Below are 25,541 nucleotides of genomic sequence, written 5' to 3'. Positions count from 1 at the left end.
GCCTCTCACTTTTTAGTAAAGTGCTATATGTTTGATTCATGCTCCCAGTCCTTTTTGCTTTAGTTATTTAGGGGATAGAATCTTGAAGTTCTGGACCACAATCTTCCTATTGATGCTTCCCACATAGCTGGATGATAGGTGTAGACAAACCCACCCAGCTCTTAGTTGAGATAATGTCCCAGATGGAAATCTCACAACCATGTGCTTTGGTAGAGGTCATTTTCATTTCTCATCTTCAATGGGCATTTCACCCATAAACATCCTTCATTCTGGGAGTGTTGTTATATTAAATCTGGGATGGTTAATTTTATGAGTTACCTTGACTGGTCATGGGGTCCCTAGATATTTAGTAAAGCCTTATTTTTATTGTGGCTATAAGGATATTTTTTGGTAATGTTAACACTTGAATTGGAAGAATAAAACAGCCACCTTCCCCAAGGTGACAGCCCTCATCCAATCCATTAGAAGCCTAACTAAAACATAGTAAAGGCTGAAAAATAAACTTTTAAAAAGGCATTGAGAAAATAGTGCAAATGGTAGAGTACTCACTAGCAAACTTGAGGCTATGAGTCTGATCCCAATAACACACATACAAAATAATAATAATAACAACAACAAATATTCCTTTTTTCCTGCCTCTGGATTGGAACTCAGAATAGAAAGTGGAACTATACTGTGGACTTTTCTGCAAATCTTGGCATGTCTAGGCCTCCATAATCACAAGTCTGTTCCTTATATTCTCATGGTACTATTTCTCTTGAGAAATTTTCCTCTTGGGTATCTTTCACATTTTTGGTTTCTCCTTTCTCTCTCTTTCTGTATTATTTTAAGGAGTTAGACAAAGGGGTTATAATTTCATAAGTAAGGTTATATATACAATGCTTTTTATGCATTTTCACCCCTTTCTTTGCTTTCCCCAATTTTTCCCCTCCCATCCCTACCCACAAGTTACTTCATTCAACTTTTACATAGCATATATTGAATACACCCATTTCCCTGCAAGTGGCATAATACTCCTTCTGATGAATGAGTAAGATTCTGTGTATATGTACCACACTTTCTTGATCCGCTCATCTATTGTAGATCATGTAGGCTGTTTCTCTCTTTGTTTATGCCAGCATTGGGGCTTGAACTGAGCACATCAAGCTCTCAGTTGGCTTTGTGACTCAGGATTGGTACTCTACCACGTAAATTATACCTTCACTTCTGGCTTTTTGGTGGTTAATTAGAGATAAGGGTCTCATGGACTTTTCTTTCCAAGCTAGTTTGGAACTGAGACTTTCAAAACTCAGCCTCCTGAGTAGCTAGGATTACAGGCATGAGCTACCAGTGACCACCTCAACCTCTCTTTTATGTTAAGTCCTTACTAAAACGATGCTGAACCTCTTGTCCTATTTTTTTCTTCTTTTTTGTTCTACTGTGAGGAATTCTTCAACTTTGTCTTTCAACTTTTCTATTGAATTTTTTTACTTAAACTAGTATATTTTGAATTTCTAAAGCACCTCTTATTCTTTGGTTGTCCTATTGTCTTAGCATCCTGTGTTTATTTCATGGATGCAATATCATCACATAAGCTTATTTTTATCAACACAACAATAACAAATATTTTATTGTTGTAATTATACAGATTTTAATCTTTTTATTGTTATTAAAATTATGTACAGAAGGATTTCCATTTCATAATTGTTGAGAGTTTTATTTTCTGCTCCTGTATTGTTTTTAATTGTTCTGAGTTCCTTTGTTTGTTCCTGTTTGTGTCATGCCTATTTTTTATGTAAAAGATTTTTTCAAAAAATCTTCCCATTCATACTCAAAAGAAAGATGCTAAGTGGTGGGTTAAAAACTCTGAACATATTAATAGAGCTTGCTGATCGGTAGGTTTCACTGTCAGATGATCTGAGGTAGAACTGAGACATTTCTTTAGTAACCTTAAAATTAGGTTGAATTTGTTTTTCTTAGAACTTCTCCAAAAAGAGTCCATTCAGGCTCCTGACTGAGCTTTCCTGCCAACATGGTCAAAGTTTCAGAGGAAGAAAGCATAGGGTGTGGCCCTCTGTCTGTCCAGGGCCTCATCTTCATGTCTATGTGTGCCTGTTGTCCCAACTTCAGTCAGGGGTTAAACCTCCCATTTCCTACTAGGGTGGCGGAATGTAATCACTGGACATTGAAGTTTAGAAAAAAAGTTTGAGGGAGCTAACTGTTCCTTATACAAACTCTTGACTAAGTTTCCCAAGTTTACTCTATGTCCTATCCTTTCTAACAGATACACAGTGTTGTCTAGCTGCTAAGTCTCTTATTGTTCTGGGCTGTGAATGTTTGGGCTTTTTGAAGGGCCTGAGAACTGTACCTGAGCTTCTTTTGCTCTACCACTTGAACCATAGTGCCACTTATGGCTTTTTTTATATGTGGTGCTGAGGAATTGAACCTAGGGCTTCATGCATGCACTCTACCACTAAGCCACATTCCCAGCCCCAAGTGTTTGGTTTTTATTGGCAACTACCTTGCAGAAACAGAAACTTCAGCTATTGTGATTAAGTTTCCATTTTTGAACCTTCCAAAGTCTTGTTGATATCTCTAAGCCACTATTGTCATCTACCACTCTTATCTGCCCTTCATTGTTTCTTATGTCTTCATTGTTGTTTGGTGATGTTTTAGAAGAAACATAGGTGAACACAAAGTATGTGTTGTAAAAGATGCCTATGAATCCTCCATGTGCATGTGTAGAAAACAAGATGTGAGACACCTTTCAATATCCCTTTACTCAGAAATCTTCATTATAAAGTTATACAGAAAAAGCCAGAAGTGGCAGAGTGGATAGCCTTCAGCAAAATAAGCTCAAGGATAGTGCTCAAGCCCTGAGGCCAAGCCACAGGATTGGCAATAAATAAATAAATAAATACAGAAATAAATTTATGTCTAATAGAGACGGAGTAGACCATTTGTAAGGCCTCCAAAAACAAATGTTAAGGCTGGGTTTCAGTGGCTCATACCTGTAATCCTAGCTATAAGGAGGCTAAAATCTGAGGATCACAGTTCAAAGCCAACCAGGGAAGAAAAGTACCTGTGAAGCTCTTATCACCATTTAACCCCTCCAAAACTATAAGTGGTGCTGTGGCTCAAAGTGATAGAGTGCTAGCTTTGAGCAAAAAGAGCTCAGGAACAGCACCAGGCCCTGATTTTATCTATTTATTGTTTTATGTTTATCAAATTTTATTGACAAGTTGATGTACAGAGGGGGTATACCTTACATAATAAGGTAGTGAGTACATTTTTTGTCACATTTGTTACACCTTCCCTCATTTTTCTTTCCCTTCCCTAGTTCAGATAAGCGTACATACAATATCCAGTGAATCATAATCATACACAGTGACCATAGGGGGTACACCAAAGGAAATTGACCTAGTACATTAAATATAATGACAATAAAATCCTCCTGTTTCCTTCTCTTGGAGTTCATTTTGCTTAGCCTCATCTTATATAATTGTATGTACGTAGCTGTTGAGCTATTGTGATCCTCTGATAGGTCTATCCTAGACCTTTTTGTGTCTATTTAGTAATTGTTTGGTTTTATATATATAATGTAAAGTCACTGACTCAAACATGTGGAAATACCATTTGAAAAGAAGTTTGTTATTTTACAGACATGATCTCTACTGTTCTCCGCCTGCCCCCCCCCCAAGAATCATATATCAAGGAGACCATGCCCCTTTGTTCTGTGTTCTAGGCTTGTCTCGCTCAACATTATTTGTTCAAGATCTGACCATTTCCCTGCGAATGTCATTATTTTATCATTTCTAATCGCTATGTAGTATTCCATTGTGTACAGGTACCACATTTTTTTGATCCATTCATATTTTGGATCCATTCATATTTCCATATTTAGGCTATTGTGAATTGTGCAGCGATAAACATGGGTGTGTGGGTGTCTTTGTATCCTGGATCCTGTTGTTCAGGATAGATACCTAGGAGTGGTATGGCTGGGTCATAGGGTATATCTATGCTGACTTTTTGGAGGAACCTCCATACTGTTCTCCAGAGTGGTTGTACTATTTTACACTCCCACCAACAGTGGAGAAGGGTTTCTATATCTCTGCATCCCCTCCAGCATTTGTTGTTGCCTAAGTTCAGAGTATAGGCCATTCTAACTGGAGTGAGGTAGTATCACAGGGTTGTTTTTAATTTGCATTTTCTTTACTGCCATGGATGTTGAACATTTCCTCATATGTTTCTTTGCCATTTTTATTTCTTCTCCTGTGAAGTCTCTTTTTATCTCCTTTGCCCATTTCCTAATTGGTTTGCTGGGTTTGGAGGGGGTTACTTTCTAGAGTTCTCTGTAGATGACGAATATTAGGCCTTTGTCTGTTGCTGTGCTGGTCAAAATCTTTTCCCATATGGTTGGCAGTCTTTCTAGTTTAGTGGCTATCTTTAACTGTGCAGAAACTTTTTATTTTGTAGTAGTCCCATTTGTTGAGTCTCTCCCCTATCTGTTGTGCCCCTGGGACTCTGTTCAGAAAGTTCCTGCCTATGCCTATAAGTTCTAGTGTCTCTCCTACTCTGTCCTTCAGTAGTTTCAGGGTTTCAGGTCTGATGTTGAGGTCTTTAATCCATTTGGAGTTGATCTTGGTACATAGTGATAGGCTAGGGTCCACTTTGAGTTTTCTACATGTGGCTGCCTAGTTTTCCCCGCACCAGTAGTTGAAGAGGTTATGTTTTTTTTCCATTGTATGTCTTTAGCTCCTTTGTCAAATATCAGCTGACTGTAAGTAAGAGGACTTATTTCCCGGTATTCTATACTATTCCATTGATCTTCAGGTCTGTTTTTATGCCCATACTAGGCTGTTTTTGTTATGATGGCTCTATAATAAAGCTTGAAGTCTGGTATTGTGATACCTCCTGTGCTGCTTCTTTTGCCTAGAATTTCTTTTCCTATTCTAGATCTTTTGTTGTTCCATATGAATTTATGGGTTGTTTTCTCTATTTCGGTGAATAATGTAGCTGGGACTTTGGTGGGGATTGCATTGAATTTGTATAACATTTTGGGCAACATGTCCATTTTCGCTATATTGATTCTTCCTACCCATAGGCATGGGAGGTCTCTCCATCTCTTGGTGTCCTCTTTGATTTCTCTTTTTAGATTTTTATAGTTCTCATTAAATAGGTCATTCACATCTTTGGTTAGGTTAATTAATCCCTGGGTGTTTTATTCTTTTTTAGCTATTGCAAATGGTATTGTTTCCATAATTTCCTTTTCTGCTTGTACATTGCTACTGTACAGAAAAGCTGCTGATTTTTGTGCATTGATTTTGTAACCTGCTACTTTGCCAAAATGGTTTATTAGTTCTAGGATTTTGGAGACTGAGTTTTTCGGGTCCTTCTCAGGCCCTGATTTTAAATACCAAAACTGACAAAAATTAAAATGTACCTCCAGGTGAAGGTATATCACAAATTAAGCTAAAGAACTAAAATTGCATAGAACCTTATAAGGCAATAGCTCTATAATTCAGTCTATAATTTATATTTTTACAAAATATAATGTATTCTTCACTAGTCCGAACACTTTGTTCATTGGAGACCTGACAAGAAACAGATAACTCTTTCAAATAAGATTTTGAAGAAACTTTAATAAAGGGCCCTTTTAAGGTGGTGTGGCAGGGTTTAAAAAAAACCAGAAAGCAATAGTAAAGCACTAGAGAATAGCCACAATAATAACCATCACCACCCCCAAGCTAGAATGTCAGGCAAAGAAGTTACTGGTCACAGAGAGCAGCTGATTATCAGAGAAGCCATCTGTAGGAGTTGTGGCCTTTAGAGAAGGACACAGTCAACCACCAGCAACCAGAAAAGGAAGGACCTCTTAGGGAAATGTCTGACCTTATTCTGCTTGCATTTTTTATTACTAAACTTGGCAACTCTAGGTGAGGAAAGGTGAGACTACTCATGCATAAAGGCCTACATAAAATTATTTACATTGTAAAGAACTCTTATTAGCTGTGTATGGTTTAAAGATTTTGTTGTGTTGTTTGTCTTGCAGTACTAGGGTTTGAATTCAGGGACTTGCACTTTCTAGGCAGATGCGGTCCTACTTGAGCCACAGGCCCCAGCCCCAGGTGTATAAGGATCGAAAGGCAAAACTAGTCACTGAGAAACACAAAAGATACAATTTATTCAATCACCATAATCAGGGCTGAGAATGTGGCTTAGCAGTAGAGTGCTTGCCTAGCATGCATGAAGCCCTGGGTTCAATTCCTCAGCACCACATACACAGAAAAAGCCAAAAGTGGTGCTGTGGCTCAAGAGGTAAAGAGCAAAAAGAATCCAGGGACAGTGCTCAGGCCTTGAGTTCCAAGCCCACAGGACTGGCCAAAAACAAAACAAAACAAAAACAATCACCAAAATGAATCACCATAATGAATAGTCTTCTATGGATACCATGGTTTATAATTGTATCAAAAAAAGGGATTATATATAGTCAATACAAATAAATAAACTTTGGGGAAAAAGACTGTTTCCTGCTGCTATCTGTTAGTATTTAGCTCCTTTATTATTCCAGATGGGTTTCTTCAAAAAGATATGTCATCAGAAGCTAAATGGAATGTCCAAGATTTAGAAGAAAAAAAATCTTATTATTACCAGAGGCTAAACTGACCAAAGAATGTTAGAGGAATAACTCATAGTGACTGGAAACCATCTTTATGTTGATAATAAATACTAACCAAAGAGAAACAATATGCAAAAAAAGAAATGGATGGGGTTGATAAAAAGACAGAGTCCTCCACAAATCAATATGATTAGACAATATTCTGGGAATTGTAAAACAGCAATTTGCTGCTTTGTAATAAATAAATAAAATTTATTTCAATTTATAAACAAGTAGCACAAATTGAAAAATTGTCTTCAGCTATTCCTACCTGAAAGTAATAAGCCCAGTTAGTTGGAAAGAGAACCAAGAGAAAGTACTAAGACTTTATGGATTTGGAAACTACTTTTTCCCTAAAAACAATGTTAAAATTTAAAAATAAATTTGCCCTAGCTACTCAGGAGGCTGAGACCTGAGGACAGTACTTCAAAGCCAGCCTTGGCAGGAAAGTCCATGAGACTCTTATGTCCAAAAGGCTACTTAGTAAAAACTAGAAGTGGTGCTGTGGCTCAAGGGCTAGAATATTAGCCCTGAGCATGAGAAGCTTAAGCTTAAGGATAGTGTGTCAGGGCCCTGAGTTCAAGCCCCGAGACCAGCAATAAAAATATTTGCTTCATCTTATTTCTAGTTTGTTTGTTTTGCTACTACAACATGATACTACTTGGAGGTTTAGCATATCACACTTTTTATTAAGATATATGTTTTCTGATCTGGCACCAGTGGCTCATGCCTATAATCCTAGTCAATTAGGAAGCTGAGATCTGAGGATCAGGACTCAAAGTCAGCCAGGGCAGTAAAGTCCATGAGACTCTTATCTCAGAAAAAGCCAGAAGTGGTGCTGTGGCTCAAATGGTACAGCACTAGCCTTGAGCACAAAGAGTCTCAGGGACTGTGCCGAGGCCCTGAGTTCAAGCCCCAGGACTGAAGAAAAGAGTCTCATGGCCTTTCCTGCCCCACACTGGCTTTGAATCTCTATTCTCAAATCTCAGCTTCCTGAGTAGCTAGGGTTATAGGTATGAGCCACCAACGGCTGATACACTGTCAATTTTATGTATCTTAATTTTCATCACATTTTATCATCTTAAACATGTCTTTAAAGTGTTGAAAGTTTTGGAATCAGCAGGATTTTATTTAAGTATTAAGATATTGAGCAAGTTAATATCAGTTTCCTTATCTATAAAATAGTAATGACACTACTGATCCTTGTAATATAAATATAAGGGCCTTAGTACTCCAGTGGAAAACTATATTGTCTAGAACATACGTTTGCTTTATCTGCATCTATCCTTACACTGACTTGGAACCGTTGTATAATTCTGTAATTTGTTAATTGCAAATCCTCAACCTGCTCTAACTGATAACAAAATGTATTAATAAATTCTGTGGTAAGACTGTAGTATGGTGGTTTCATTTGATTCTCCTCTACCCCAAGTTCCCACTCCAATGAAAAAAGAATCCAGTTTTGTGTTCCTTTTTAAGTTCACATGAACATTTCTTTCCTCCATATAAAACTGTGGTGCTTTCAGCTTCTCCTTTGAACCAGTTATGATGTATTTCTAATTTTTCATTAAATAATGACTTAAAGATTCTGACATATGTTTTATAACCTTCTGAGAGTCATGATTTTACCTTTTTCTGGAAAACTATCCCTTAACAGTTTTATAAGTGGAAAATGCTCAGGGGCAATGGTCAATTTTAATAAAAGCAATCTGCATAGCATCTTTCATACTGTCATTTAGGCTGTTTTAAATTAGCTGCAATTTTCAGACCCAGTTAAAAAAAAGAATAGCCCTAATAATCAAATGCAGTTTGTATCACCCTTAGCAATATTGGTTTTGAGAAAGGGGCTCATTATGTATCTTAGGTTGGCTTTCAAATTAGAATCTTCAGTCTTCCATGTGCTAGGGTTATAGGTATATACTACCATGTCTGGCTCATTGCCCTTCATTTCATGTTTTGGGCATAATGAATCCTCAATATATATTTAATATATAAACTAAATGAATCAAGTAAATTGATATTTAAACCAAAATATCTCAACAAGATAAAAGAAACAAACTTTAACTTTTGTACTCATGGATGAGGCAAACATCCACAAATGTCTTCATTACTTAAGATTGCTCAGTCAAGGATTAGATGGTAATAAATGGCATAACAAAAGTCCATTCTTTACTGTTCAGTGTCCATCTAAAGGAAGCTCTTATAATCATTGTCCAGTTAAGACCCAAGCAACAGACATTTCAGTTCAATATTTACTTCTGTAGTCACCACAGCAGAGGAATCATATGCTGGCTTTTAAGTTTCCCACCTAGAAATGATACAGTTCACTTCTCACAATCCATTGGCCAAAACAAATCACATCATCTCACTTCTGAAAGAAGGCACAAGGAGCATGAACTGAAGCCATTCTGGGCTATATAGGGAGACTCTACCTCAAAACAAAACAAAAATGAACACAGAAGGTGATGTCCTGCAATGACTGCTAATGAAATTGCTAATAAAAGCTGTAACAGTGCTAGAAAATGACAATACACCTGGCCCCCCTTCACCAATAACAAAACTGCACCCTCCTTTCCCCATCACACTTTTCCTGGTTAACCAAAAGAGAAAGAGATGCTTTGCTTTTCCTTATCACCATCAGAACACAAGGAGGTACCTGCAGAGGTAAGGAGAGATGGTGGGCACTAATTAATCCAAGGAAAGTAGTAATGCAAATGTCTAGAGGAGAACTGAATATGTAGAAAGGGTCAAAGTAAAAGTTCAAATGAAGTAACAAGACAGGAATGAAAAAATACTAACTAGGTAAAGAAAAAAGTCTTCAAACAGCAGACAGATAGTTTGCAAACCGCATGTATTTGTTAATCTACTCCTGGCATTTCACAGAACCTGACTTGATTTTTGTATGCTCCTCAGTGAAGACAAAATGATTATGCCCAGGCACAGGCTTACAACAGGAAGAATGAAGGTTTTAAATCATGTTTATTGAAGGAAAAACCAAGTCTGCAGCGAAGGACTCAAAAAGCCCAGGAAGTGAAGTATAGCCAACTACTGCCTAGAGGGGAGGAGGGGAGAAAGAGGGGAGGAGGAAGGGGGAGCAGGGGAATCTGGACCTGGATGCAGACCAAGTCTGTTTCAAATTTATTTCACTGAGAATTTTACTTTGAAAAGAGTACTTCATGGGACCTTTGGGAGCTGTCAAACCCTGCCCTGGAGCAGAAGATTAACTGCTCTGTAGACTAGCAGGGAGAAGCCTAGTAAATCAGAGGCTCCTTGTTAGTGGCTGTGTGGACTTACAGGTGGCAATGTAACAGGCAGTGCCTCTCTGCAGGCGCCTGGGGGACTTAGTTTATGGCTCAGAACAAACCATGTGAATACATTCACAAAAGCTGAATACATTCTCTAAACTGCTGATTGAAAGGCAGACTCAATGAGCCCACAGAAGAAAAAGGTTCCTTGAATTATCTGTCTTCTGGAAGGATCCCCAGGAAGTGGCCTCTGGAAGGGGAATATCCCTTTTGAGCCTTAACGGTGAGGACAGAGAAATTAAGAGCTGGACTCTTGGCTCTGCCCTTTAGTGTCTGTGTGTATACTTGTGACTTTAATTGTTCCAATTGTATAGTGGACATCGTGATGTGGATTCCTCAGTCAATATAGAAACCAACAGTGAACATTGTAAGTATAACATAATGATTGATTTTTATTCTTGCACATCATATGATTGCATTCATTACCTATTGAAAAATATTTTAAAATTGTTTTAATCAAATATTGGAAATACTTAATTTTTGTGCTAGTAGGTCTTAAAGTATTGGAGCTTTCTGCAAAGCAACTCATTATAATTCCTCCCTTTTCTGGGGCTTAATTTTTGTATTTTTCTTTTACACTTTGACACAGCTACTATCCTTTTCCTTCCTTACCCATTCCCCCCCCCTTTTTTTTTTTGGCCAGTCCTGGGCCTTGGACTCAGGGCCTAAGCACTGTCCCTGGCTTCTTCCCGCTCAAGGCTAGCACTCTGCCACTTGAGCCACAGCGCCGCTTCTGGCCGTTTTCTGTATATGTGGTGCTGGGGAATCGAACCTAGGGCCTCGTGTAGCCGAGGCAGGCACTCTTGCCACTAGGCTATATCCCCATTCCCCTTTTTTGCACTTTCTTTTCCCCGTTTAGTGTTAGACTGAACCCAGGACCTCTTGTCCTCCTTTGATTTTTCCATTCAAGGTTAGTGCTCTGCCACTTGAGCCTCACCTCTAGTTCCAGCTTTTTTTTTTTTAAGTTTTTATTATAAAACTGATGTACAGAGAGGTTACAGTTTCATACGTTAGGCATTGGATACATTTCTTGTACTGTTTGTTAGCTTGTCCTTCATACCCCCCTCCCCCTTTCCCCCCCTGAGGTGTTCAGTTCGCTTACACCGTACAGTTTTGCAAGTATTGCTTTTGTTGTTGTTTCTCTTAATTTACCCTTTGTCTCTCAATTTTGGTATTCCCTCTCAATTTCCTAATTCTAATACCAGTATACACGGTTTCCAATATACTCAGATAAGATTACAGAGATAGTGTAGATACAATCCAAGAAAGTGATACAAGAACATCATCAACAGTATAAACTATAGATACACATGGGATGTTGAAAGTAGTTACAACTGTGATATAACAATCATTTCCATAAAATGGAGTTCATTTCACTTAGCATCATCTTATGTGATCATAAGGGTATTGCTATTGGGCTCTTGTGATCCTCTGCTGTGGCTTGCCTAATCCTGTGCTAATTATTCCCAATAAAGGAGACCATAGAGCCCATGTTTCTTTGGGTCTGGCTCACTTCACTTAGTATAATTTTTTCCAAGTCCTTCCATTTCCTTACAAATGGGGCAATGTCATTCTTTCTGATAGAGGCATAAAATTCCATTGTGTATATGTACCACATTTTCCTGATCCATTCCTCTACGGAGGGGCATCTGGGTTGGTTCCAGATTCTCGCTATGACAAATTGCGCTGCAATGAACATTGTTGTGCTGGTGGCTTTACTGTGATTTTGTTTGTGGTTTTTTGGATAAATACCCAAAAGTGGGGTTGCTGGGTCATGGGGGAGTTCTACATTTAGCCTTCTGAGGAATCTCCATACTGCTTGCCAGAGTGGCTGAACCAGGTTACATTCCCACCAACAATGAAGTAGGGTTCCCTTTTGGCCACATCCCCTCCAACAACTGTTATTGTTAGTTTTCTTCATATATGACATTCTTACTGGGGTGAGATGGAATCTCAATGTTGGTTTGATTTGCATTTCTTTTATGGCCAGTGATGTAGAGCACTTTTTCATATGTCTCTTGGCCATTCTCATTTCCTCATCAGAGAAGTCTCTTTGTAGGTCTTTAGTCCACTTGATGAGCGGGCTATTAGTTCTTTGCGGTTTTGTTTTGGAGGAAGGTAATTTTTTTAGTTCTGCATATATTTTAGATATGAGGCCTTTGTCCGTTGAATGGCCAGTCAAGATCTTCTCCCAGTCTGTGGGATTTCTGTTTATCTTGCAAGCTATGTCCTTTGCAGTGCAGAAGCTCTGCAGTTTGATGCAGTCCCATTTGTCCAACCATTCTTTGATTTGTAGCCTTTCAGGGTCTTTGTTAAGGAAGTTCCGTCCTGTGCCAAGGAGCCCAAGTGTTTCTCCTACTTCTTCCTTTAGTGTTTTCAGGGTGTCGGTTTTGATTTCAAGGTCTTTAATCCATTTGGAATTGATTTTGGTGCAGGGTGATATATAAGGATCTAGTTTTAGTTTGTTGCATGTGTTGAGCCAGTCCTGGCGCTTGAACTTAGGGCCTGAGCACTATCCCTGGCTTCTTTTTGCTCGAGGCTAGCACTCTATCCCTTGAGCCACAGTGCCATTTCTGGCTTTTTCTATATATATGGTGCTGAGGAATTGAACCCAGGGCTTCATGTAGATGAGGTAAGCACTTTACCACTAGGCCATATTCCCAGACCGTAGTTCCAGCTTCTTATTGACAAATTGGAGATAAAAGTCTCATGGACTTTTCTGCCCAGGCTGATTTTGAACCACAATTTTCAGATTTCAGCCCTCCAAGTAGCTAGGATGACAGGCATAAGCCACTAGCACCTGAATTGGCACTTCTTTTTACTGCTCTGCCCTGCATAATGCTGAGCTCCCTAAAGCTCAGAAGGGTGAGCAGGGTATAGATGCTCAACTGGAAACACTATTCTCCTTTAAAAACAACTAATAAACTTTGCTTTTTCAGAGCAATTCAGGCTCACAACAAAAGTAAATTAAAAGTAACCCATATAATTCTATACCCTCCCTAACACACACAATCTCCTCAATGCCAACATCCTCCACCAGAGTGCTACACTTGTTACACTCAATGAATCTCCTTCACTACATCACTACCACCCAAAGTCCATAGCTGACATGGGAATTCCCAATGTTCTTCACCTCTTCCTCCCTCTTAACCTTCTGTAGTAATGATTAATTTCTTCACTGTCTCCATAGCTGACTCTTTGAGAGTGTATCATACAGTCTGTCCCCTTTTCAGATTGGCTTCTTCCACTTATTAATATGCATTTAGATTTTCTCCATGTCTTTTCATGCCTTAACAGCAAAACACATATTTATTTAATATTTATTATTAGCATTTGAAAGAGGGTCTCAGTATGGTGTTTGTGCTGTCTTTCAACTCCTGGATTCAAGTGATTCACCCACGTCAGCATCCTGAGTAGCTAGGACTATACTCATATACTACCATGTCCAGCTACTTCTTATCACCAACTTATATTTCATTGTCTGGATGTATCAGTTTATCTGTTCTCCAATTGAAAGATATCTTTGTTGCTTCCAAGTTTATGCAATCATGAATAAAAATGCTATAAATATCCATCCATAACTCATACTCTTAAATTTGTGAGAGTATGTTTTGTGGTATAGAATGTGGTCTATCGTGATTAATGGTCCATACGAGCTTGAGAAGAATGTGCAATCTGCTGTTGTTGGATGAAGTAGTGTATAGAGACCAGTTTTGTCAGTGGTTGATAATGCTATAGAGTTCAAGTATACCTTTATTGATGTTTTGCCTCAAAAAATCTCTTTAATTCTGGTAGGGGGGCCTTAAAATTCTTCAACTATCATCATGGATTCAGCTATTTATCCTCACAGTTCTCTCAGTTTTGGTCTCATATATTTTGATGATTTGTTTTTAGGATCACAAACTAAGGATTGTTACACAAGGACCAGTGGCTCATACCTGTATTCCTAACTAGTCAAGAGGCTGAGATCTGAAGACCACAGTTCAAAGCTAGTCCTGGCAGGAAAGTCCATGAGACTCTTACCTCCAATTAATAACCAAAAGTAGAAAGTAAAGCTGTGGCTCAAGTTGTAGATCTCCACCCTTGATCAGAAAACCTAAGGGATAAGACCCAGGCACTGAGTTCAAGCCCCAGTGCTGATATGCACTCTCTCTGTTTCTCTCTCTCTCTCTCTCTCACTCTCTCTCTCTCTCACACACACACAGATGGTTTCATCTTGTTGAGTATTCACTCCTTTATTATCATATAATACTTTCTTTTATCTCTATTACTTTCCTTGATCTGAGGTTTTCTTTGTCTGAGATCTCTGTTTCCACTTTATTTTGGTCCATGTTTGTTTGTATGGATGTATAAATGTTGTATGTGTGTCTCTACTTCTTTACTTTCAGTATACACACACACACACACACACACACATCTTTATACTTTCATTAGATTTTTTTAACAATGTAAGCTTAGGTCTTGTTTTTTAATCCACTCTGGCAATCTCTATCTTGTATTTAGTATGTACAGACAGTTGACATTAAAGTGATAATTGATAGAGTTGGATTGATCTTTACCATATTTGTTGTTTTTTATTTTTTGTCCTTTCTCTTTGTTGCTATTTTTTATCTTCTATACTTTGCTTTTTCTGGTTTGAAATCAACATTGAGACTCTTATTTGTCTCTCCTCTTCCTCTCTTTCTCTTTCTCTTTTTCTCTCTCTCTCCTCTCTCTCTCTCTCTCTCTCTCTCTCTCTCTCTCTCTCTCTCTCTCTCTCTCTCTCTCACTAAGGATTGAACCCAGGGCCTCACTCATGCTATGCAAGCTCTCTGTCACTAAAGCATATTCCCAGCCCCTCCTGTAATGAAGGATAATTTTGCAGGATACAGACCAGACTTCTATCTTGATGCAGTTGTTTTTTTTTTCAACACTTACAATCTATGTAAACAACAAGACTGAAAACACTTTAAAAAGTCAAGTGCAATATTTATCTTACATACAAAGAAAGTTTACTGCCCCCTGCTCCCCTCCTACTTTTTTTTTAATGTTTTCTCTTTGTCTTTAATTTTCTTTTATTTTTGTTTTTTGTGCCTGTCCTGGGGCTTGAACTTGGGGTCTAGGTGATGTCCTTGAACCTTTTTTTTTTCCCACAAGGCTAGTACTCCACCAGTTGACCCACAGCTCCATTTCTGGCATTTTGGGGTGGTTAATTAGAGACAAGAGTCTCATGGAATTTTCTGCCTAGGCTGGCTTCAGACTCTAATCCTTAGATTTTAGATGTCTGAGTAACTAAGGACTGCAAGCATGAGCCACAGTAGTGGCTTTTATTTTTTCCTGAGAATCAAACATCCTGGGTGAGCACTGTATCATTGTCTTATATCCCACTGATTTCCTTTTTGTCTTTCTTTTTCTTTTTCTTTGGTCATTCATGGAGCTTGATTTCAGGGTCTGAGTGCTGTTCCTGAGCTCTTTTTCTTAAAGCTAGTGCTCTACCACTTTGAACCACCATGCCATTTTCAGTTTTCTGATTAATTGTAGATAAGAGTCTCACTGACTTTCCTGCCCTGGCTGGCTTCAAACTATGATCCTCAGATCTCAGCCTCCTGAGTAGGTAGGATTACATATTTGAGCCACCCCACTCATTTTCTGAAATTTGAGTATGAGCTAGGCATGGTGATACAGATTTGTTATCTCAGCACTTAGAGGATTAAGGCAAGGAGATCATGGTTCAAAGCCTGACTGAGCTATGTAAAAAGACCCCTGTCTCAAAACACTCAGGACTAAGGATGGGACTTAAGTGGTAGAGTGATTTCATAGCACATGCAAAGACTTAGGTTTGGTCATTAGCATTACTCCCCAAAATTTAAGTATGGTATACCTTGGTATAGTTTTGTTGTTTATCCTTCTTAGTGTTGCCTGAGCTTCCTGGCTCCATTGTCTGGTGACTCACATTAATTTTGAGGAATTCTTAGTCATTGCTTCAAATACTGTTCTGTGTTTATTTCTTTCTCTTCCTCATCTGGAATTCCCATTATAGATACTTATGCCTTTATAGTATCATAATTCTTGGATAGTCTGCTTCTTTCAATGTATTATTATTATTTTAATTTTTTAATTTTAGAAATTTCTATTTTCATATCCTAAGTCTAAAACTTCTTTCCTCAGCTACATCTAGTCTACTAGTACAACTCTCAGAGGCATTCTTCATTTTCATTAATGTGTTTGATGTCTGGCATCTATTTTGGAGCTTTTTGGAATTTGATCTCTATGCTTAGGATGCTCATCTATTCTTGTACATTGACTACCTTCTCTATCCATCCTATAGCATATTAGTCACAGATTAAAAAAAAATGTTATCTGATGTCAGGTATCAGCTTGGCATAGAGGAGGAGAGGTTGGTCCCAAGACGCTGTCTCTCCTCCCGCCCTGGGGCTGTGTGGCTGTTAGTCACTCCTACCTCCTTCCCGGTCCGAAAAAAAGCAGGCTTTAAGGGTCTTAATAGCTGGGAAGATCACAAGAGGGAGCTCCTCTCCCAACTCCACTTCCTTGTCTTCCAGTTCCCGCCCCAGCTGATCCCATGTCTCCCATGAGAGTGGGTGGGCTCCAGCGAACCACGGAACCCTATGGGTCAACTCCTCCCAAATTCGTATGGCTCAGGATTCTGAAATACTCATTCCAGTGTTTTGGAGGGTAAACCTCAGGATTTTAAAAGACCAATTATTCCACCTACTCTGACTCTGCTCCGTCGTCTTTGCTGACCGATGGGGAAGCTCACACGCCCCGGAGAACACGCTCTAAATTGCCGAGGGCTTACCGGTTGCTCCAGACTTTGCTTCCCATGGGCTTCCTGCCCCACATTGGGCACCAGTTGCCAGGCTAAATTTATACCTCTCCTTCGTGGAGATGCCAAGCCTTTTATCCCCACTGTGTTCCCCTTCGACTCTCTCGCCTTGGCCGCCTGACCTGCAGGCGAGTCAAGGCTGGAATGGAGGCCATGGGTGACCTCGGTTGCGTGTGGCTGCGAGAATGCCCTCCCCCTCCCTATACTCGCCAAGAATAAGGAAGCCGGGTACGCATGGGCACTTCGGAGTAAGCTTCAGGAGCTTTCCATTTATTCAAGGGAGGGGCAATCAAACTTATAACAGTAATGACGAGGGAAGGAGAGGGACTGACCAGGTGCTAACGATAGGCTAGTGAGCATGTCCATCTAAGAGCAGCGCCCTAGGACCTCCCCCACAGGCTAACGTCATTTCCCACAGAACCGCCCTCTGGGCGCCTGACCGCGCCATTACAACACACGTGCTCACAGACGAGAGGCGAGGCTGGTTTGGCTGCCTCTTCCAATTTTGGACCCGAAAGGAGGTAGGAGTAGCTAACAGCCACGCAGCCCCAGGGCAGGAGGAGAGACAGCATCTCGGGACTGCCCTCTCCTCTTCCATGCCAAGCTGATACCCGACAATCTGATAAGTCCAGAATTCTTTCTATGTCTGACTCTGGTTCTGGTATTTATTCACCTCTTCAAACTGCTTTTGTCTCTTAGCATGCTCTGTAATGTTTTTGTTGAAAGGCAGACATGATGGACTTGGCCAAGGAATTGTGGTAAATAGGCCTTTAGTAATTAGTAATAAAGTGCAGAGGGGTGGCAGGATTTTATAGTCCTAGTTGATTAGTACAGCTAATCAACCTTGATCCTTGAATCCAGCATGAGAGTTCAGGAAAAATTCAAATGTAGTAATACTAATAGGAAAGTTTATTAGGAATGAAATTAGACACAGAAAGGAGATTTCATGCCACAGAAAGACATAATTCTTCAGATCTTTGGTCATCTTCAGGGATATAGACATTGGCTTTAGGTTAAATGGAAAGAATGGAGAGCAGGAAATGAGAAGGTATGCCTAATATTCAAATAGTCCAAGTCACATGCAGATTCAGAAGTAGCCAAAGGTGGTATCTGGTGGTCTGATAGCCCATTGTCTCAGGATTGGTCGAGTGGGGACTTGTTTTCACAGGAGACCCATCTGATGTCTTTCAGGTATTCCAGCCTTTCCTGTGTTTCAAGATGTCCTTAAAGTGAGTACAGGAAGACTGGGATGGTTTGAGAGCACAGGAGTTGTGTATTTCCTCTTCCACCTAGAAGATGAGAGGAAGCTAGAGTTGGATATTTCCTTTGTCACAGGTAAGGCAGGCTCTCATAAAACTCCCATAGGTAAGGCTCAGTAAAATAACTTCTCCTGAGAATGGGCCTTGATAAGAAAACAATGTTTCACTCTATTTGAAAGTGGTTCTTTCCCACCTACCTTCCTACAAGAGACAAGCAGAGATTTTTCTCTGATATTTACAAGGACCTAGTACAGCTCCTGTAAGTAAATTCACCAAAGTATCAGGCTCCTGTATAACCATCTCAGACAGTCATACTCATACCAAGCTTCTCATCATTTTCTTAGCCCAGGCTTCTACTCATGTAGAAGCCCAGGCTTCTACATGGGCTTCCACTCATGGTTTTCTGCTCAGGAAAGTTGTAATTCTGTCTCTACCTATTTAATATCTCAATTTTGGAGACAGCGATTTACCGCATGACCTTAATTCTCTGATAAATCTAAGAAGAAATGTTAGTTTGTTTTTTCTTTTAAATTTTTTGTTTTACTTTTTATTAGGACAGAGTGGCAACCTCTAATCTCCTCACACATCACACCAGAAGGTAGAAGTTCATTTTGTTAACTAACAACAACAAAAAAGTTCCAAGAGCCATAAGTGTAGGTACATACCTACTAACATCCTAATACTCTAGGAATAGAGGCAGAGGTGGAGATCATGAGTTGTAGGCCAGTATGGGCAACACAGAGAATTCTGGACTATCTAGGCTACTTAATGAACCACTACTGAGAATCACTGAACTTTCCTGAACCTTGGTTTCCTCAACTAAAAATAATGTAGATAATTTTGATCCAAAGTCTTTACTTCAAAGTATCTGTGAAGTAGAAGTGTTTATTTACATTAGAAATATACTAAACTCTAAGTATAGGTCTGCTTTGAATGGTGAGATTGTGAGCATACTATTGTAGTAGTTTTCATTTTTACAGTTCTGAGGTTTAACTCAAGACCTCTAGCTTGCTAGTCTGGTATTTTTACACATCACACATTCAGGTCTTTTCTTTCCTTTTTTTATGAGATAGGAACTCTCAAACTTTATTCTCTGGGGGCTGTCCTTAAGCCCTGATCCTCCAGATCTCAGCCTTTTTTTTTTTCTTTGCCTTTCCTGGGGACTGTACTCTGGGCCTGTGCACTGTCCCTGAGCTTCTTTTTGCTCAAGGCTAGCACTCTACCACTTGAGCCACAGCGCCACTTCCAGCTTTTTCTGTTTATGTGGTACTGAGGAATCAAACCCAGGGCTTCATGCATGCTACATCCCAGCCACATTCCCAGCCCCAGATGTCAGCCTTTTGACTAGCTAGGATTCCAGGAAGGCATGAGACATTAGCACCTGGCTTATATTTATTCTTAAAACTCTGTGTGATCCAATTTTATCTAATTAATAACAATTACTTCTTAAACAATTAAAATTATTTTAAAATTTGCCTTTCCTGCCTTTATCAGGAAAGTAAGATTCTCCTTACTTCCTCCCCATCCACCAAATCTAACCACTGTAACTCTCTTCCAAGGCTCTCTAATAGCTTCCTTCTGGCCATGACCAAGACCTTCTTTTAACTCTTATCCAACTTGACTTCTTTGTGGCATTAAGACAGCTCTTTAAAATTTTTGAAAATCATTTTTGAAACTTTAGAAGTATAGGTTTCATTTTATATTTACTTATATATTATAAATTACTTTTTAAAATTGTCCATAAAGGCTACTTTGGCATATTTCCCACTAGCCTATTTATGTAAGCATTTTTAGCATCAGAAGATTTTTTTTTTTTTTTTTTTGCCAGTCCTGGGGCTTGGACTAGAGGCCTGAGTGCTGTCCCTGGCTTCTTTTTGCTCAAGACTAGCACTCTACCACTTAAGCCACAGCATCACTTCTGGCTTTTTTTTCTGACTTTGTGGTGCTGAGGAATTGAACCCAGGGCTTCATGCATGCTACGCAAGCACTATACCGCTAAGCTACATTCCCAGGCCCTCAGCAGATTTATGCATAACTAGGGTTTTAATATACATCCAGTTTTGAACTCACTACTTTTTCCCTGAAAGTCACCTTATTTCCACAAAACAAGTACTTCTTGGTTTTTTCCACAATTCACCTATCTCACAAAATTGAAAATCCAAGAACTTTTTGTCTCTCTGATTAAATCAGGAAGTGGCTAAATTCTAAGGCGAGAAATTCTGTGAGATTCTTATCTGTAACCACCAAACAACCAGAAGTAGAGCTGTGATTCAAGTGCTACAGAACTACTCTTGAGTGACAAAGCTAAGGGACCTCATCCAGGCCTTGAGTTCAAGCCCCAAGACTGGCACATTTAAAAAGCTGGGTATTGCAACACCTTAATAACCTGAGCTATGTAGAAGAATAGGTAGCAAAAAAGAAAGAAAAAAAACGGGAGGGGTGCTGAGTTCATGGCTCAAGTGATAGAGTTCTTGATTGTCTTGAATTCAAACCCTATCAAATTTAATTTTTAAAATGTGGCCATGCACTAGCTCATGCCTGCAATCCTATCTACTCAGGAGACTGAAATCTGAGGTTTACAGTCTGAAGCCAGCCCAGGGAGGAAAGTACATGAGATTCATATCACCAATAAACTACTAAAAAAGAAACAAGAAACCTGGAGGTGGAGGTATGACTCAAGTGGTAGGATGCTAGCCTTCAGCAAAAAGTTTAGGAACAGCACCCAGCCCCTGAGTTCAAGCTCCAAGATCAGCACAGGAGAGGGAGGAAGGAAGGAAAGATGGAAGGAAGGAAGGGAGGAAAGAAGGCAGGCAGGCAAGAAGGAAGAAAAGGAAGGAAGAAAATAAAAGTAGAAGATTATACCCTAGCCTACCCCAATGCAAATATCCTACTTCCCTACTTCACAAAGCTTGCTTTGGACCAAAGACTTGAATAGCATCTGATACAAAGACTACTGATAAAGCTGCAGCGTACACAGGTCTCCATAGCAACCAACTTACCAACAACCAATGAACCAACCACCCACCCAACAAAACTAGGAGCTCTTAACCAGTGATGCCTAATCACCAAATTCCCTGGCAGTGAAATCTGAGTATGTGCACCATTTTAAAAGTCTCTGAGGAGGCTGGGGATATAGCCTAGTGGCAAGAGTGCCTGCCTCGGATACACGAGGCCCTAGGTTCGATTCCCCAGCACCACATATACAGAAAACGGCCAGAAGCGGCGCTGTGGCTCAAGTGGCAGAGTGCTAGCCTTGAGCGGGAAGAAGCCAGGGACAGTGCTCAGGCCCTGAGTCCAAGGCCCAGGACTGGCCAAAAAAAATAAAATAAAATAAAATAATAAATAAAAGTCTCTGAGGCATTTTGATGAACTGTTGCCTTAACCACACTGTTCTATTTACATTTCCCTGACACACCATTCACTTTCAGACCTTACAGCCTTTGTTTGTGCCTTTCTCTTGGCATAGATTTTCATTCTTTCTCACATTTATTCATCTTTAAAGTGAAGTTCAAAGGTCATGTCTTCTACAAAGCCTTTACAGAGGTATCTCTACCTATCCTATTCACAAAATAGAGCTAGCTACTAATGTCTATATCTTCAGTCTGGGTGATAAGGTATTTAGAATTAAGTGTATCAAGTTTACTATATTTGTTACTATTACTGAGTAACAAACCATTTCAAAATGCATCAGCTTAAAACAACTATATCTGTCTATCTATCAATCAAATGATAGCAGCTTAGCTGGATGGTTCAGCCTCACATTTGCTCATAAAATTGAGGTCAAGATGTAGTCCATTGTACCTATCTGAAGGCTTGTCTAAGACTGGAAAATCCACTTTCAATATGGCATCCACAAATGTCTGGCAAGTTAGTACAAGCTACTAGCAGAAGGCTTTAATTTCTTAAGTTGTTTTGTTTAGTTTGTTTTCAGTACTAGGGAGTGAACCCAAGGCCTCACACATGCAAGCTCTCTTCCTCTTGAGAAATACACCAGGCCTCCTTAGTCCCTTTCCATGTTGATCTCATAATAGAGCTGATCAAGTGTCTTTAAACATGTTGGCTAACTTCCTCAACAAATAAAAGAAAGAACATAATGAAAACTTCAATGTCTTTTATAATCTAGTCCTGAAAGTCACACATCATTACTTCTGTAGTGTTCTTCTATTTGTCAATTAGACCAACCAGGGACAGGCTTTAGACTTCAAGGTATAGGAGAAGATAGTGCAAGGATGTAAATATCAAAAGTTGAGAATCATTTGGAAACATCTTGCAGGCCACCACAGTAAATATCTGCTCTTTTCCTTTCTATCTTTTGTTCCTTTGCTGTTTGGGAAGCACACTTCATGTAAATTAAACCCTCCTATTAGAGGGAAGGAGAACAGACAATCTCAGCCAAGTAGCAGTTCAAACAGGCATGTGATCAAACAGGGACAATCAAAATCTCTATTTTTACCTTCTTTTTCATATTAAAGATTTAAACCAAGTCCTCCAACATGCTAGCAAGTATTCTACTACTTGAGCAATGTTCCCAGCCCTTTTGTTTGTATTTTGTTTTTGATAAGATTTTGCTTTTGATAAGATTTTGATAAGATTTGGCCTATAACTTGTGATCCTCCTGCTTCTGCCTTCTGAGTAGCTGGATTACAAGCATGTACCACAACACTTGGCTTAATATCTTCTTTGAGGAAGTGGAGCTGTGGTTCAAATGATAGAGTGCTGGTATTGAGCAAAAAAAAGCTAATAGAAAGAATCAGGTCCCTAGTTCAACCCCCAGCACACACACACAAATGTCTCTTTATTTGAATTCTTAGCAGATAGATTATCTTTATTTGTGTAATACTTTGAGCTCTAAGAATGATTTAGGGACTCGAGATTATAGCTAACTAAACTGTTGGTTCAACTCCCAGCACCCAAAACCCAAATCTAGACAAGAATAATCTATGCTGAGATTCTTACAACCATTTGTTCAAGTTATATTGAAGAAAGATACTTTTAGTCAAAGACAATTAGGCTACCACACAAAGAAAGGCACAGATGATCAGAGGCTTTTTTTATTTTAAAGTTCTAAGGAAGCCCATGACCTGATGGTACACACCTATAATCCTAGTTACTCAGGAGGCTAAGCTCTGAGGACCAAGCAGGAAGGTCCATGAGACTCTTACCTCCAACTAACCACCAGACAACTGGAAGTGATGCTGTGGCTCAAATGGTAGTGTGCTAGCTTTGAGCTGAAGAGCTCAGGGACAGTGACCAGGCCCAGAGTTCAAGCCCCATGACTGATCAAAAAAAAAAAAAAAACAGTTCTAAGAAAAGTAATTTTATCTTCTTGATGCAGTTAGGCCCAAAAATTGTAAGATGGTTTATTTATATGAATCAATAACTTTCCTTTTTTTTTAACTTAAGGTTTATATCTATCTAGTTTAGTTTTTACTTTTGTGAGACAGAGTCTCTCTTGCCTCATTCTTCTAAAAGCTTCAAGTACAGCTCAGCTCAGCTGTTTTAGTTGGGATACTACCACTATCTAATCAGCTCCAATAAATCTGGAAGGCTTATGTCTTATTCCTCTTGAATTTCCAATTTGGAGTTCAAATCCTGGAACAATGATGCATTCATACATAACATCTTATCTACCAATAGACAAATTGTTGTGATCTTATAACACATTGAGAAAATTGACAATGGTCTTATAGGAGTATATCACCTAATGATGTCACCGCTATCTTATTTTATGTAAGTATAGTCTATGGTCTTAACACAATGACAAAATTACCTACCACCATATTTCTTAGGATTCATCCTTGTTAAGTGGTAAGTAATTGTATTAAAGTTATATTTTTACATAAAATGAATCTGATATATGCAAACACTGGGATTTTTAAGAACTGGCAGCAATTGTAACCACTCTGTACACTGCCGCCTTTATAATAACAATTTGAAAATTTTAAGCCAGGTGTTGGTGGCTCATACCTGAAATCCTAGCTACTCAGAGGGCTGAGATCTGAGGATCATGGTTTGAAGCCAGCCTAGGCAGGAAAACCTGTGAGACTGTTACTACCAATTAGCCACCAGAAAACCAGAAGTGGCGCTGTGGCTCAAAATAGTAGATCAGGGCTAGGAATATAGCCTAGTGGTAGAGTGCTTGCTTCATATACATGAAGCTTCATGTATATGCTTCATGCCCTGGGTTCGATTCCTCAGCACCACATATATGGAAAAAGCCGTAAGTGGCGCTGTGGCTCAAGTGGTATGAGTGCTAGCTTTGAGCAAAAAGAGGCCAGGGACAGGGACAGTGCTCAGGCCCGGAGTTCAGTCCCCAGTACTGGCAAAAAAAAAAAATATATATATATATATATATATATATATATATATATATATATATATATAGTAGAGCACCAGCCTTAAGTGAAAAAGGCTCAGAGACAGTGCCCAAGCCCTGAGTTCAAGCCCCATGACCACCACCACCAATAAGAGAGACAGAGAGACAGAGAGACAGAAAGGAATGATGAAAGAGTGAACACACACTGTATTCATAAACTGCTTTGATGAATGGCAACTTCTTTATACAACTACTTAAAGACAGAAATTTTTTAAAAGAAACTGGCAGCTTGCTAAGTAACTGTTATAAGAGCCCCAGAATCTCAGAACCTCCAAAAGTGTGGGGGTCTGGCGTCCTCCACAAATCATTCTGTTAGTCTGCTAAACCAAAGATCTTCTTTCTACATGTGTTCTTCGTTCATGTGATGTGTTGAGTAAGTACACAGGGAGGTAGGAGGAAAAAACACAACACTGCTGTTAGTGGGCAAAATAGGTAGTGTGGGAGAACCCCCTCAGTAGTCCTGAACTCCCTATGTGAGCAAAATCATCTTGCAGGGATTAAAGTGAGCAGATGGGTGATGAGTGTGCACTGGTGGTGCCCATCCCCTTTAAGAGCCATGACCAGAGATGGACTTGCAAAGAAAAGATGGAAGGGCACATTTACAGCTGTAGGTGAAGAGCTCACCAAAAGCTCCTATATCACAGTATCCCCACTCCTGCTCTGGCTGAGGGGCTGAGAAGAACCAAGAAAAACCTGACTGGTTTGCTGTAGTTTCGATCAATGACTTCACATATGTAAATGGCTGTTCTAGCATAGGGTGTCAGGGAGATATTAAAATTAAATGCGGAAAAGAGAGAGGCAAGTTGCCTGCCTTTTTCTTTAAAGCTTCCTGAAACTCAGCAGCTTTGTTGCGTCTAGGAAAACTGTTATACACATCATCAACCGAGTGACAGGTCTTTATTTTTAATTCATCACAGAAGCCTTGCTACCCAAATGATGCTTGACGGAAAAATCTCTTGTTGGAAAGGGCCTTTGCAGAAGCCAAGGAAAACCTCAGAATTCCTTAGTTTTCCCCCTGGGTTCTCATAGTAAGTTTAGTTTTCTTTAACCCTATGTTCTCCTGTGCTGGCTTGTAATTATATTTCCAGAAAGGAAACCCTGGTATCTAAGGCAGGTACAAGCCTGGGGTCCAGAGTCAAAC

The 25,541-nt window shown here is 39.4% G+C and overlaps 2 long non-coding RNA genes across 2 annotated transcripts; both read left to right on the top strand.

Moving 5' to 3' along the window:
• The first annotated feature begins 1,177 nt into the window (after positions 1 to 1,177).
• Positions 1,178 to 20,206, top strand: LOC125350646. The gene is made up of 3 exons (XR_007210782.1): positions 1,178 to 1,187; positions 4,075 to 4,078; positions 19,336 to 20,206. It is a non-coding gene; the product is annotated as an uncharacterized LOC125350646 (long non-coding RNA).
• Positions 20,207 to 20,948: 742 nt separating this feature from the next.
• Positions 20,949 to 23,073, top strand: LOC125350644. The gene is made up of 2 exons (XR_007210780.1): positions 20,949 to 21,135; positions 21,374 to 23,073. It is a non-coding gene; the product is annotated as an uncharacterized LOC125350644 (long non-coding RNA).
• The last annotated feature ends 2,468 nt before the right edge of the window (positions 23,074 to 25,541 follow it).

The sequence above is a fragment of the Perognathus longimembris genome, chromosome 4, assembly GCF_023159225.1.
Source record: "Perognathus longimembris pacificus isolate PPM17 chromosome 4, ASM2315922v1, whole genome shotgun sequence".
NCBI lineage: Eukaryota > Metazoa > Chordata > Mammalia > Rodentia > Heteromyidae > Perognathus > Perognathus longimembris.
Note: the sequence above shows the minus strand (reverse complement) of the source record. Positions and strands in the feature narration are given on the sequence as shown.